The sequence below is a fragment of the Petaurus breviceps genome, unplaced genomic scaffold, assembly GCF_028583685.1.
Source record: "Petaurus breviceps papuanus isolate PSGF00001 unplaced genomic scaffold, PetGlider_PUasm1.0 181, whole genome shotgun sequence".
Classification (NCBI taxonomy): domain Eukaryota; kingdom Metazoa; phylum Chordata; class Mammalia; order Diprotodontia; family Petauridae; genus Petaurus; species Petaurus breviceps.
The window spans coordinates 1,421,490-1,432,788 of NW_027185784.1; positions in this window are offsets into that span (position 1 = coordinate 1,421,490).

Below are 11,299 nucleotides of genomic sequence, written 5' to 3' on the forward strand. Positions count from 1 at the left end.
ACTTTATGATTATCAGATTCCCTGGATCCCCTTCCATGGTCCCAGATTCTACCTGGATTCACCAGACTGTCACGTGGGCAGACAGCTCCCAGTTCCTTGTCCAGATCTCTGGATAGGTCCTACTCCGTACTGAAGTTCACAGGGTCCAGTCCATCTCAAACCCTTCACAGTTTCTGCTCCTGGGAATTCAAGGCTCAACCAAGCCACAAACAGACAAAGTCCCCCTGCATGCTGTTCATGTTTCCTCAGTCTTCAGCAGGTCCTTCAAAAAATCAGAATCACCTTATCCAGCCTGGGAGGGGAGGGGCTCCTGGGTTCCTGGGCTCCTCTTCAGCTTCCTCCCAGCAGCTGTTTCTGCCTTCACAGTGCTCCAAGAAATTCTGACTGTGCCTCTCTAGCGCTTTTTTTATATATACACAACATTATACACACAAACACTTCGTGTTTCAGCCAACCCCTTCCTGTTACATCAGGAACAGGGGTTCATACCTTCTGTTTCTTTCACAGAGGTTTAATTAGTTACTAAGTGCTAAGTACCTGCTTACTTGCCAAAACAAAAGGGATCTTCAAATTAGCATTACAGGTACCATAACAGTATAAATGGTAAATATATATATATATATATATTTTTTTTTAAGGAACAATTTTGGCCCTGGATGATAGATTATGGGAAAAAATTCCCTCTTCTTGAGCGAGAGGTGCAAAAGACTATGGAGGCAGAATATTGTGTAAACCATAAGATGTCCTGGTTGACTATGCCTAACTAGTTTTATTTATTACAATGGAGAATTCCATGGAGGAAATTATTATAGTATCAAAAATCAAAGGCCTCCATCTATGTAGTTTTTATTAAAATTATGAGAAAGGCTTTTGCTGTAATGATCACTTTTGGGATCATTAAATGAGCTGTATGATTTCCTAATTGTTACGTAGTTCATTTTCCCCCTCCCATTCATTCCTAAGCCTAATAAATAATTTTAGTCTTAAAAAATCATTCAAACTAGTTGTTTAGCATCAAGAAGTGCCATTTGAGAGTTATGGTGAGGTAGTAGGGAAGGTTCTGCATTTGAAATCAGAAGACCTTAGCATCAATCCCAGTTCTTTCATTAGGCAGCTAGGTGGTAAACACAGTACTTGAAGGACTTCATGTCCTAAGCTTGAATCCAGCTTCACATACTAACCTAATTAAATAACCTTTCAATGCCTCAGTTTTCTCATTTATAAAATGGAAAACATCATAGCATTTACTTCATAGGGTTGTTTTAAGGATCAAATGAACTGACCTATGCAAACCTTTGCAAACTTTAAAGTAGTACATAAATGCTAATTATTATTATCATTATTATTATTACTTCTTATTAGCTCTATGACCTTGGATAAGTCACCCTCTCTGGGTTTCACCTACTTCATCTCTAAAATGTGGGGTTTAGAGTAGTTGATTTCTTTTTTTTTTTCTCCTTCTTCTTTTTTTGCTTTTTGGAGGGGGGAAGGTAATAAGGGTTATGTGACTTGCCCAAGGTCACATGGCTAGTAACTGTTAAGGCCAGATTTGAACTCAGGTACTCCTGACTCCAGGGCTGGTTCTCTATTCACTGTGCCACCTAGATGCCCTGTGACTAGTTGATATCTAAGGATTCTTACATTTCTAAATGTATAGAATGACCCTATTATCCAAAGGAGATAATATTTTTCTATGCATTGAAGTTTTTACTAGTCATTTTTTTGTTTGTGTCATCTGTTTCATAGCCATCATCTACCATTAACTAATTTTTGTACCATTTTAAATCACTGCAAATCATGTACATTTCCATTTTTCAACTTCAAGTATTTATTAACAACCTACTACAGTATGTGGAAACTATGGTTCTCCAACTAAGGGTATGAAGATGGATTAAAAACAACAACATCTCCCTATTTCCCTATTCTCAAGGTGCCTAAATTTCACTGGGATGTAAACATCACACAGCAAAATAAATATAGTATAATATGAAAAGGGAGAGAACACTAGAAACAAGGGGGATAAGAAAAGACTTCCTGTAGAAGATGACACCTGAGATGATCCTTGGATGCAGCATATTGGAATGGAAAGAAAGAACATTGTATTTTGAGTAAGAACCCAGTTTAAAGCTTGGCAATGCCATTTATCAAATGAGAGAGTGTAAAAGAAGTGTATTGTACTGTATAAATGTGAATTGTGAAAGACATGATTTTTAAGCAAGTATGAATTCTTTCTGGGTTTCAATTTCCTTACCGTAAAATAATTATACTGATATTGGAACTACTTATTTCATAGGAATGTTGTATGAATGAAATTCTATGTGATACTGTGTATAAAATATTTTATAAACCATAATGCATGATTTGAATGTGAATTATTATCAAGAATAATTGATAGTAAGGGCTTTGGGATATTAAGTCACCATTTAATGCTTCATTCACACAGCTAATGAACAGAGTAATGAATTTCATAATGAAGGTATTGATACAGTGGACAAAGTAGCTGCAAGTTGGACTTCAGACATGGATTGATTTAGATGGCATCTGGGGTTTTTCTAATTCATATTCTGAGATTCTATGAATTAAAGAGACTTCTTAGTGTCTAAGCTGTATAGAAATTGAATGGATGATCTCAGGAAGTAGCAAATTCCCTATTAGTGGGGCTCTTTAAGCTAATACAGCATATCATAAAGAGAGTTTATGGTTGAAGATTGATTTGACTATGTGATATATGGGGCACTTTGACAGTTGGTGTGAAGTAGTAGAAAACACACTGGATTTTTGAATCACTGAACCCTGGCTTCACATTTCAGCTCTGTCACTTATTACCTGTGTAACCTTGGGCCAGTCATTTAACCTCTCTGTGCCTCAGTTTCCTCATGGAAAAAAGAGGCAAATGGACAAGATGGCCTCTAACATTCCTACCAAATCTAAATCTATATTCCCATTAATGTATCCAACTCTAGTGATCCTATGAAATGTCTGTGGATGAAAGAAAGGCTCTGCTTAACTATTTAATTAATATTGATTTGAGACAAGATCTGTCTTGTATCTTGTAGGAACTCTGCTGGGAAGTACTGGTGAATAAGAGGAGGGAGAGGTTAAGGCAGGGCAGCTGAGTAATCTAAAAGAGATATAAAAACATTTCTGGTAAAATAAATAGTACTTCCTATTCCCAAGTCTGTGTTCTCACTGAAAATTACTGTGCCCCTCAAGCAAGGAAAAATTTAGTCAGTCGAAATGAAATTTTGAAGAGAATTACATGAAATTGCACAATTGCTTTTCTGGGTGGCTAGGATAAATCTGAAGTGATTATGGTCCTCCCTTCCTCCACACTTACCTTTTTTTTTCTCCTTTTCACAAAATACAAAAAAGATTTATTGAGACCTTAGGGCTGTTCACTTCCTAATAAAGTTCTCCCTCAGTCATCTTCCTAATTTGGTTGACTGGTCTATTTTTAAAAATTAGCAGTTTTCAGAAGCAGCCTCCAGTATTGTGGCTGCGAAAAATCTGTTGAGAACAAATAAAAGGCTAAAACAAAATCTTATACTGTAAGCAAAGATAAATTTGGGGAAATGATATACATGACTCTGTTGTGCCTGTTCAGCCCCCGAGGCAAGGAAGAAAGCAATCTGGTTTTTTCAAACATTCAAATTCCTCACCTAAGCCCAGCTAAAAATATAGCACTATGGGAAGCAGACTGGAAATTTACCGTGTCTACATTTTAATTTCTAGGTTTGGAGGAGTGGAAACTAAACCAGGTTAAGAGTTGAAAGGAGCAAAAAAAAATTTTAAAAATCAAGCTAGTTATGTGTAAGTAATAGCAATATTTTCATAGTGGATATAAAAATGGTGTTTATGTGCGTATATGTGTGTGACACAATTGCGCCCATTTGTGCATACTTGTGTGTGTATGTGTGTGTGTGTGTGCCTGTTTGCCCCATATATCACATAGTCAAATCTGGAGAGGTTGAACCAGGAGCCTAGTGCTTGCTCTGTAGAATCAAAATTAGGAGCTGTGCATTTCTTGGAAATCCCTTTTACAACTTCCAGAAATATTTTGGAGCTTCCCCTCCCCCCCCTTAAACCACTTAACCCTATCAGATGTCAATATCATGCAAATAAAGTCCTTAGATAGTTGGGTAGCTGTTTGTGGATAGTTTATGGGTGAATATGGAGGAAGAACACACAAGATCTGTTGTCACTTGTGAATCAGGGAATCCCAGACCTAGAACTGAAAGGAACTTCAGCAGCCATATAGTCCAAGGTCCTTGTTTACAGATTAGGAAACTGAGGCTTAGAGAGGGTAAACAACTTGCTCAATGTCACTTAGGTAGTAATCATTAGAATATTGGATTTGCTGGTGGTGGTCACATCTCATTTTTCATGACCCCATGGACACCAGGCCCTTCTATCTTCCTCTATTGCCTGAAGTCTGTCCAAGTTCATGGTCATTGCTTCCAAAATACTATCCTCTGCCATCCCCTTTACTTTTTCCTTTTCCCTTCAATTTTTCCCAACATTAGGGTCTTTTCTAATGTGTCCTTTCTTATCATTATGTGACCAAAGTATTTCAACTTCAGTATTTGCCCTTCCAATGAATAATCTTAATTAATTTAAGTATTGACTGATTTGATCTCTTTCCTGTCCAAGGAATCCCAAAAGTCTTCTTCAGCACCACAATTCAAAAGTGGTTGCTTATTAAATAACAATCACTGTGGAAAACAATCCTTAACCTGTATATAGTCACATTTGAATAAGCCCCTGAATTTATATTTTCTTCCTAAATGTTGTGTACCTGTGGACAAATTGGAATAAATGTGTGCATGTATGTATGTATGTATGTATGTATGTATGTATGCAATCAGCCCCAAGCCATTTTTAAACTTGGATCACTGTTTCTCCTGAAATAAGGAAGACTGGAGGGGGAAAAGCAGATCTGGCCCTCATCTGAAGGTTTCAATCATATTCACCCTTATTATTTATCTCTGGAGTTTCATTTGCTGCTTCTAGTGAATTTTCTACTATTCCTTCATCTTTTATGAAATGGAATTCTTTAAACTATCCTAGGAAAGGAAATTTCTCTTTTCTATAAGAGGCACATTAGTTATTTACAGAAATTAAAAATTCAGTGGCTCCCCAGTGTTATTTGTCTTATTATTTCATGAATCTGATTACACACTTGAGTCTCTCTCTAATGCTGGGTGCTACTCTAAAATGGATTTCAAACTTAGGTTGTTCATATAGCCCACCCACTGAAGTTTAGGTATTAAATTACCTTGAAAAAGAATCTTGTTATAAGCTGATTTTATAATGTTTTCAGAGGTGGGGGGAGCAAAAGTAGAAGAATACAGTATATAGGAACTGCAACCATATAAAATGAAAAATGAATATAAATGATCAAAGAATCTTGATGAAGCCTTAGAGGAAACAAATAAAAAGTTTTATGACATTTTTTGAGATGAATTTCATTTATTTAAATGTAAATAGTTGCAAAGTGAATTAAACTGATTTATATTGTTGTCCATTGTCGTTTCTAATAAATAATTTTAATTAAATATTTTTACCTACAAGATATCTCCAAACCTATCATCTTCCCACCCAGATAAGCTTTTTCTTTACTATTCCTGTTACCTGGTCTATAGATCTGTCACCCTTGGCTCTCCCTCCTTTCATTCCATACATTCAGTCAGTCATCAACATCTTTTCAATCTATTCTTCATATTATCTCCCACATCATTCCTTCTTGTCTATTCCCATCATCCTTCCCTAGCTTAGAGTTCATTTCTTCTTGCTAACATCCAACAACAGGTCTCCTCACATATAGTCTCTCCTGACTAAAAACTATTCTAGGCATAATTAGCAAAATAATCTTTATAACGAGCAGTTCTCATTGCTTCACTGCTGTTTTTCATCCTTCAGTGGCTTCCTTGCTATGTAAACTCCCTCGCCTGGCTTGCAAGGTCTATATTCTACCTTTAACCTATCTCTTCAGCTTTCCCTCACTTCATACCTTACAGCCCATTTTATAGATGTAAAGAACAGATGTAAGATGTAAAGAACAGGTGTAAAGAGTTCAAAGTCACCTTCAGATACTTATTAGGGCAAGTTTTGTGACCTTGTCCAAGTTATTTAACCTCTGTATGCCTCAATTTTCTGATCTGTTAAGTGGGTATGATAATAATGCCAACTTCCCAGGGTTCTTGGGCAGATCAAATGAGGCAATAATTGTCATGTGTAGCTGACACATGGTAAGTGCTATGTAAATGTTAGCTAATATTACCAATTATCTGATGAAATCCATTTTCCAACAGCATGGCTGCTCTCAGCTTGTTCTTACCTTGTTTTATAGTGAACAGTAAAGTAAATACCCTTTACAATTTGCCTTTCTGTGCCAAACCAACTACTTCATAGATAGGGCTTTATTGGTTTTGTTTGCTTTTTTAATCCTGTAAACATAACTCAAATAGAACATCTATTTTATTTTACTTTGTGTTTTGGTATTGAATTAAACCACCCAACATCAAAACTTCTGCAGGACTGATTAATACAACCTCTGTGATGTATGACCCTCAGAGAGAGAGAGAGAGAAGAAGCATGGTCTAATGAACAGTGGATCAGTCTTAAGGTCATAATGACTTTGCAATAAACAGCTGTATGAATTGGACAAATCAATTGATCTTTCAATAACCAGAGCAATTATCTAACAGAAAATTTTGCAAGATGCCAACTGGAAGAGTTGATGAGGTCCCCTGCCCCTTTCCAAGGTTCCATATTTTTGTTGAGGTTTATGGGTACTGGAACCCCAAAATAGTGACACACAGGTCCTGCTCAAATGAATTGGACTCCAGCCTTCTTTTAGCTAAAGAAAAACAAAGTTTATTTAAGATCTGCCATATTGGTAGACTCTTAAGGAATCTGAGCATTTGTGACACTTGTTATTGACAAGCAGGCTAGATTGAATCTGAGCTCCTTAATGGAGACTGAGAAGGAGCTTATATACAAAAAGACTGTGGGAGGAGTCTATGACTGGCCAAGTAGTCTGGAGAAGAGGGGTCTAGGGAGGATCTTGATGGGAATGGTCAGTAGGCTGGGATGACTAGAGGGCTGACAGATTCTGGGAACCAAGAGATTGGGGTTCTGATAGGATCAAGTGTGAGAAGTAACAGAATGCAATTTGGAGGTAACAGATAATGGAGGTTAGGCTAGGTTAAAGGTAACAGAATTGGACATAGCACTGATGCAAGGCTTATAGCCTCAAGTGTATGCCAAATCAAGTGGGAAGATTCAAGGAGAGTTCAAGGGGATTTTCAGAGCCTGTACCACATCACTCTGATGGAATCAGATATATTGACCCCTTATATCTCAAGCATCAAAGTGTCACTGTATCAGTTAGTGTTTCCTTCTCCCTAGACTTTCTAAGGTAATAAAAGTACCAAAAGTTTATGTTCTTATAGGTCACCAAAAGCTATATTCTAAGATTACTTGCTCTTCTAATATAGTGGCAGCAGTTAGGTGGCAAAATGGATAGAGCTCTAGGCCTGGAGTCAGGAGTTCCTGAGTTAAAGTTTGACCTCAGACTCTTACTAGCTGTGTGACCCTGGGCAAGTCACTTAACTCTTTGTGACTTAGTTTCCTCATCTTTAAAATGAGCTGTAGAAGGAATGGCAAACCACTCTAATATCTTTGCCAAGAAAACTCCAAATGGGGTCACAAAGCATCAGCCATGACTGAAACAATTTTATGGCAACTGGCTAAAGCTGGGTGTGACAAGATGGTGTGGTAAGCCTGATTCACTGCATTTTATTTAAAAGGTGAGATTGACATTTACATGAAAAGAGACCACAGTTAATTGAACTGATCAGATCTTTTAGTCACATCTTGTTCAACTCTGGTCAAAAGGAACTAGCCAGAGATTACATTCATAGATTCCATACCATAAAAGACACTGGGTATCTATAGTGTATATTCTTCTTGAGTGGCTCCCTGATCATGATGACCTTCCTGTTGTTTTGCACAGCATGCATATTTACCAACTTAACTTTGCCAAGGCTCCCAACTGCATAAGCAGAGGTCCCCAAAAGAGGCATTGAAAGATATCCTCACCCAACCACTAGAGAGAATAATGAGAACCAGAGAAGTCAGTGATATTGCTAACGAAATCTCCCATCTTATTTGACAGCAGATTCAAAGTCAAATTTAATCTACCACTGTATTCAAAGATAAATCAGGAAAAGGGAATCACCCCCAATACACACACACACACACACACACACACACACACACACACACACACTCTCTCATTTTGAACAGAGTTAATTAAATTTATTCCTTAGGGTAAATGTATTTTGCTAGTTTATTTCCAGGATGAATGGCAATTGGATATATTTAGCCTAAGAAAGCATTTGGAGGCAGATTTTACTAAAAGGACAAACATTTATAATTTTATAGTGAAATCTCAGATACAGATATTTCAGTAGTTGGAATAGTAGAATCAGGTTACTATTATTTCTATATCATCTTTATCTGTAATTTCAGTTTAGCTTAGAAAAGAGGAGGAAGGGGATGGGAAGGCTGTCTTTTAGTATTCCAAGGATTCTAAGATGATAAAAAGAAAGGATTACATTTGCTCTGCTCATCCAAAGAGGGTCAAACCAGAAGCAATGAGAAGAAGTTGTAGAGAGGAAGATTTAGGATTAGCATAAGAAAGAAATCCCTAGCTATGAGAAGTATGTAGATTTGAAATTGCTCTTTCAGGAGAAAGGTCCCTTCAGGTCCCTTCTCTCTGGTGGTATTCAAGTAAACTAGAAGACCACTCATGACTCATCTGGTATATTGTAAAAGACTTCTAGTCCAGATACAAATTGAAATCAGTGGAGGGCCCTTCCAAAGCTTGAGATTTTTAAATTCTGGGATTGCAGTAGGGGAATGGAGCCAGCATGCAGATAAGTAAACAGAAAGCATTTTCAGGAAGATTAGAGGAATAACGAAAGCCTGGAACAGTGGAGAGGTGACATCTGAACTGCGCAATGAGGGAAGAAAAGCATTCTGAAAGATTTAGATGAAACCTGAGTCCATTCAAAGAAAGTATGAGAGCCAGTTTGAATGCATTTAGGTGAGATTGAGGAATAATCATAATAATTAATACCATTTACATAAGAAAGGTTTGCAAAGCTCTTTGTTGAGAATATCTCCCTTGCTCTTCACAATAGCCCTGTGTGCTTGGTGCTGCTGCCTTCTATTTACAGATGGAAAACTGAGGCAAACTGCAGTTAAGTGACTTGCCTAGGGTCACACAACTAGTGAAAGTCTGAGGTCAAAGAGAAATCCCTGGTCTTCCTGAAGCTAGATCCAGTGTACTATTCACTTTCACCTCCCTGCCTCTGTAGATGAATTTGAATGGAAAATTGAGTCACTGAAATTTGTCATAACACATTATCTGAATTTTTCTTTTCTCTTTAGGACATCATACCTTGTATTGTAGTTTTGTTCACATCTCATCTACACTATTAAAAGTAAAATTTCTTAAGGTCAAAGACTAGGTCTAATTATATTTTTATATTCCTATGCTCTGTGACTAGAAAGGGCTTAATAAAAAAATTCTTATTCTATCTTTCATAACTCAATTTGTTTAATAGAAATCATCATTATAACTTTGAACCAGAATTTCTAAAACCCTTAAAAATTTGAACAAATTTGAAGAATTGTCCTAGTTCTGCTCATTTCCATCCATAACATTTTCCCATATTTTTGGACCCCTTCTTGAGGATTTAGTTGCAAATTGATTTTGTAATTTCTGAATGACAGGATGGATGACAATCTTCCCACAAGTGAGTGGGAGAAGTTTATTGATCTGCACCTTGAAGGCATTAGGCCATTTCCTTGAGTTTATTCTGAAATAGAGAAAAGAAAAACTAAAAGCAAAAATCCTTCTAAATTGAACTTATAAGGTGTCTTACTTCTACTTTATTATAATCAATTTTACATTTCCCCCAGGATCATTTTAAAATTAGGGTTCTAAAGCACTCTGCAAATAACTTAGACCTTTTTGTAACTTCAAAGAACATAAGGAAACCAAAGTTTTCAGAAACCCCTTCATCTTTCCCTCTCCTTTCTACCCACCCTTCAAATTTGTAAGCCCAACCCAAGTGCTGAGCCATTAGTTAGTAACTCAGTAAAGCAGTATGTCTGGATAAATTCCACTGAGTGAAGGAGGACTGAACATAAGCCTAAGAGTAAAAGACCACTGTTCTCCACATAACAAAGTACTCAATGCCATTAACATCCACAGAAGAGAAATGGAATCATCTGGGCCTTGCTGCAGTATAAGATATGACCAAAGTCAAAACATCTATCTGAAATGCATGCAGCTATAAATTTATTTCTAGGAACCAAAAACATTTTTTTTTAATTTTGTGAATCAAGTATAAATCTAAAAAGTAAAATTTAGAAGCAAACAAACATCACTTATCCAGTCACCATCCTAATAACACTGTTATTATCAGATATGGCAAGACTAGTGTTTAGATAATATGATTTTCTTTTTTGAGGGGGTGTAATAAAATTTCAAGCTTCTACCTGCATGTACCATGGTGACTGATAATGCATGTTGCTGTGGCTGCTCTTGGTCTGATACTTAAACAGCTGCTAATGGGTGGAGATCACCCTACTCTCCATTCAGCATAGCAGCTGACAAGTGACAGACAGAAATTTCCTCCCCCACACCCACTCAACCTCAAACCCTGTTATTTCTGAGAGACCTTCAGTGTGGCATCCTTGTAGCAAGAGTATCTTCTTTTTTTGCCATAAAAATGAATAAGATTTAGACCTGTGCTCTCAGTTTCCACATTTATGTCAAAGAACTGAAATAAAGGGGGGATTTGACCTTCTGAGTAATTAAATGGGTTTATGTCATTGTAGAAAGCACCAAGAAAGAGAAATCTTGAGGGTTAGAAAATTTTCATTAAGGATTTTAAGATAATACATTCTAATTTTAATATTATACAAAGTTGAACATTACATTTTGGAACAAAAATGGACTTGTCATATTAAACTTGGTATTTTATTTTTTTTTATTCGTTTCCGCCAGATTTTGAGTTACAAATTTTCTCCCCGTTTTTCCCCCACCCATCCCCCCAAAACAGCAGTCCCACAGGATATCCCCACCTCCAATCTGCTCTCTCCCATATTTTCTCCCATACCCGTTTCAACTTTTCCAGTGGATCTCTATGCCTCAGTGCCTGTATATCTTTTTTTTTCTTAATAACATGTAAGATGGTATTAATAATAGTATATATATATA